General features: G+C 42.9%; 1 pseudogene; it reads right to left on the bottom strand.

The window, feature by feature from the left end:
* Window positions 1–290: 290 nt before the first annotated feature.
* LOC123113078 (serpin-Z1B-like) lies at window positions 291–2,501 on the bottom strand (annotated as a pseudogene).
* Between the last annotated feature and the right edge of the window lie 2,478 nt (window positions 2,502–4,979).

Here is a 4,979-nt window from a genome sequence, read left to right as displayed (position 1 = left end):
TGTATCTAAAGATAAGCGAGGATATGAAAAATCTAAGAAGAAGAGAAATTGAAGAGCATATTCAATCTCAAAAAGTGGCCATTGGCATTTTTTTGTGAAATATAGATGTTAATGACGATGAGATTCATGTCGGATAGTACTAATCAAGATGACTTAGATTTTTTCTTTTGGCATGAGTAGTTCTTTGAGAAATCCGCACTACCACAAATCCACAATGATTAATGAAAAATAGTCCAATTGGTTTTCCTTTGCACAACAAGCAAGCAGTTATTAAAAGACAATTTATTGGATATCTTAGGAGAACCATTTATTGGATTTATTGTATCGGTAACATGACTGACCGTCGAAACCCTTCCCTTACATGTAATGGCTGAGGGCAACTGACAACACACACTTTCAGAGCAAACACATTACGAAGATAAGAGGGGATTGACCACATGACCCATGAATAGGACCACACCAGAGATGTCTTCCCGGAGAAGGAAGAGGAAAGGGTGATCCGCGATGAAATCCATGACCGAGGGCGGCCTTGCCTGTTGCGGGACCATTTTAATAGTAGTTGATGCTGCAGCCTCAGTTCCTTGTTCGTTCACTTCCACAAACGCTTGGTGGAAAACATATGAGACACGAAGACCTTGTGGCATTAGGGAATCCACCATCTCCGAAAAATCCGCTTCATCGCCGAATGGAAGCTGGAGGCCCAAACATTTGAGCAAATCGGATGCTTCAATTCCAAATGATATCTTGAACTTGGGGAGCTTGAATTGCCTAAGTGCAACCCTCTGCCTTGGGATATGCCGCTCCAGGAAGTCTGGTTCAGCACTCAATTTTTCGGCCAAGCTTGAGAGACCACCCGGTGCTTCTGGAAGAAGGATATACATGGAGAACTGCCTATTGTCCCCACCTTGCTTGTAAGGAAGCTTAAGTACCTTCAACCCATCAGAAGACAAAAGGTATTGGTCATCCATGCTGGACATGAATGGTGTTTGAACTGAGCTCCCATCAAGAAGGTAGAAGTAGTCGTTTTTTGTTCCATATGAATCAAACTGCTCTGTCCAAGCTCCTTTGAAATAAAGGGCATTGGCAAGAACAAGTTTAGTGGTATTGTCAATAGATCCTGAGGGGAGAATGTCCTTGATGCGACCGCTCGTGACTTTCTCTACCCATGAGTTCACTTGAGTAGTAACTTCAGCGGCCTGGGCCATGGAAAAAATAAACAAAGGTCAGTTATGTAATGAAAATAGTTTGACGGTACTGCTGTGCCACCAACCTTTGAACAAACCAATAGAAAATTCTTTCAAAGAACAAAATATAATAGTTGTGCTAAGAATGCAAAGCAGCATACTAGCGTTTTTATAAAGCATTTCTATAGTAAAATTTTCAAACACATAGTAAAATCAGCACATACAACGACGTATGATAGAAAAACAATTCATATGAGCATACAAATTTAAATGGTCATCACAACATCTCGAAGCACCACTATGCAATACCTTTTACAGAAATATTCCCAAAATTATAATCTTTAGCTGATTTTTTGTACATCTTCTTACGTTGGAGACAAAGTTTCCAGGAAATACTCCCAAAATTATAATCTCACTTCGCTGAAGAGCGTAATTAAAGTATAAAACATCAGCAAATTCCCCAGCCTTCATATCCCTAGATAGCACGGTATGAGAATTACACTCCCAAAAGATTAGGTATGCTCAGAAAAGTAACAGACTAGTTATCTCCAATCATGCTGACTAACAGGATAAGCAAAATCATTCACAGTTCAAGGTCGCAGGTGTGAACTATGCTTACAAAGGTGAAGCTTCTAGTGTAAAAAACAGTGATATACGATAACCACTAAATTACAAATCTAGAATGTGTATAAGATTAATATAGACCTCTATATTACATCAGCAGAAAACAAACTCTCTGAGTGAAGCAGTGGCATGCCAACATGTACAGGCGGCTGAAGTAGTTAGTTAAGCATGTCATTGTTTCTCTCAAATGTACATAATTAGGTCCGTTAAAAATTCTTTTACATTGTTTTTGTTTTCTGGTAAGAACCAAGTTGGGGGGGGGGGTCACCTTAGTTTGGAAGTCCATGGATTGGGTCTCGGCCTTGTACTTGCACACTGCAATCTCTTGGAAGGATGGCTTGAGGAGCAGCGACGCGTCCACGAAGACGCCATTGGCAAAGGCGACACGCGGACCTCCAGCAGAGGACGCGTCGGCGAGCACAAACTGGACCACCTGCTCGGCGAGCGCGTGGAGTCCCTCGACCTCGCCTGTCCCGAGTGTGGCGACGAGTTGGTCCCGAGTGGCACTGCCCGCGCCAGCGTCGAGGAGGCTAAGTGCGGAGTGGAGGGAGACCGGGGAGAAGGCGGCATTGCTGGCAGCAGACTTAGGGCGGATGAGATGGTGGAGGCGAGACGGAGGGCGAAGCGGGTCTGGTGCGCGATGGAGAGGCGGACGTCGGTGGCGAGGGTGGTTGCCATGGCCGAGGTGGTGGTTTGTTGGGCTTCGGTTAGACTTGAGAGGAAGACAGAGTAAATGAGAACTTTGGAAGTGCTAATTTTATGGGTATCTTGTGGCTATTTAACGGGAGCCACATGCCCACGGTTGTGCAAAGGTTCAAAGCATCTGCATTGTGACCAACAAAACGGCAAAAGCAACTTGGGAAGGCTCTCGATCAATTGAGTCATGAAGGAAGATAAGTGGTTTGTTGTCTCTCGTTTAATTAGTCATCGTCCAGTCATTTCGTATATATGGGAGAAACCTGAACTAATCCTTATCTATTTCTCAAAATATCCCATCCTATCCCGGGTAAGTGTGCGGTTTTCAGCCTTATCTTTCCGCACATATGAAATCTGTAGAACATCAAATTCATCTGGAGATTGGTACATGCCTCGTGACCTGTTCATTTTAGAAGCATGGTGTTTTATTAAGATCACACAACTAATTAGTAGTATTCCCTTTGATTCATATTAGTTGTCGCTGAAACAGATGTATCTAGATGTATTTTAGTGCTAGATACATCCATTTGAGCGATAATAAATATGGACCGTAGGGAGTACTAAATGCCAAGCTTAAGATAGTGATGCCAATGTGTAAAGTTTTAAAGAAGATTTGCATTGTAAATCATGACATGACATGATTGGGATTTGCATCACTTGACGTGGGGTGTGGGCTTGGCTTGTGGTCATGTGGATGACCCTCCCCCTCCCAAGATGATGAAACAGATAATCCATGCTTGTCGTCACTTTTTCCTAGAACAACACTTTTCATCACTTTTCCCCTAGAACAACCAATTTATTTGGAGATCACTACGTGTCTCGTGACCTTTTAGTTGTTCATTTTAGAGGTATAGCGTTTTCTTAAGATCACACAACTGATTAATGAGTAGTACTAAATTCAAAGCTTGAGATTATGATGGTAACGTGTAAAGTAATGATCTAAATGCTCTTATATTTGTTTACAGAGAGAGTATATAAGATTTGCATTGTATTGCATCACATAACAAATTTTGTATTTTCATCACTTTTCGTGTGGTGGAGGCTTAGCTTATGGTCAAATTAAAATCTTATGATCCAAAATGGAGCATGATTTCATTCCTTAGCTGCTCCCTGGCATACTAAAGGATGGCGCTGCAAAAGATGACAAAACAATCTGTCTTTTCCATTGCGTCTGCTTGTTGCCATGGACCTTGCGTTCAGAGATGTGCCACCTCTTTCTTATGTCATGTACATTGGTCTGATCCTGGCAGTAGTATCGCTCTTTGTCATGTACATATCTCACTACAAATAATACATGTATACACAAAAATTCTGTTATTCTCATTTACCTACTCGAAGACGAGCAGGAATTAAGCTTGGGAATGCTGACACGTCTCCAATGTATCTATAACTTTTGATTGTTTCATGCTATTATATTTTCAATCTTGGATTATATGCATTTTTATGCTATTTTATACCATTTTTGGGACTAACCTATTAACCCATTGCCAAGTGCTAGTTCCTATTTTTTACTTGTTTTGGCTTTTCAGAAAATCAATACCAAATGAAGTCCAAATACGATGAATTACGGTGATTTTCTCTGGACCAGAAGGGGTCCTAGAAGGTTCGGTAGGAGGCCAGAAGAGCTACAAGAGAGCCGCGAGCTCACAAAGCGCGCCCCCTGGGCTTATGGGCCCACGCAACTCTGTTTGACCTAATTCCAAGCCTATAAATTCACAAATATTCCCAAACCAATAGAGAGCCATCCGAAATACTTTTTCCTCCATCGCAAACTTTTATTCTTTCGCGATTCCATCTGGAGGCCTTTACAGGTACTCCGCCGGAGGGGGAATCGATCATTGAGGGCTTCTGCATCATCCGTGCTGCCTTCCGATGATGTGTGAGTAATTCACCACAGACCTACAAGTCCATAGCTAGTAGCTAGTGGCTTCTTCTCTCTTCACTACAAAAAAAGACACATCCGTGACATTTTGGGTCAAACAAATTTTTTTCTGTCATACATATGACACTTCTATGGCGATAATTGTGACAAAACCCGGTATCATCATAGATGTGGTGGGCTCCTACTTCTATGATAAAAAATCATGATAGAAAATGGGATTTTCGTCCTGGGTGGGCCGGAGAGGCAACTGCATGACATTCTTTGGGCCGTCCATGACAGAAAAAACCGTGGTAGAAGCGAGGGCGAGGAAAATTTCGGCGAGTTCCCGGTTACGGTGGGAGGTCGGGGGCCGAGCGATGCGCGTTTCTCTCATACACGTACGCGTGTGTGTGCAAGACGTTGGCTCTAACTGAACCCGAGCGAGGCGTTGGGCTCTAACTAAACTTGAGCGATTGCACTGCAGGCTACGCGTTACTGAACCCGAGCAATCGATTGATGGCTGTTAACTGAACCCGATCAAGCAATTCCTTCGCTACTGCTGCTAACTGAAGCCGATCCATGCTGCCTCTGGGATGAACATTGAGCGTTGCGGG

This window comes from Triticum aestivum, chromosome 5B (assembly GCF_018294505.1).
Source record: "Triticum aestivum cultivar Chinese Spring chromosome 5B, IWGSC CS RefSeq v2.1, whole genome shotgun sequence".
Lineage (NCBI taxonomy): Eukaryota > Viridiplantae > Streptophyta > Magnoliopsida > Poales > Poaceae > Triticum > Triticum aestivum.
This window is presented reverse-complemented; position numbering and strand designations above follow the sequence as displayed.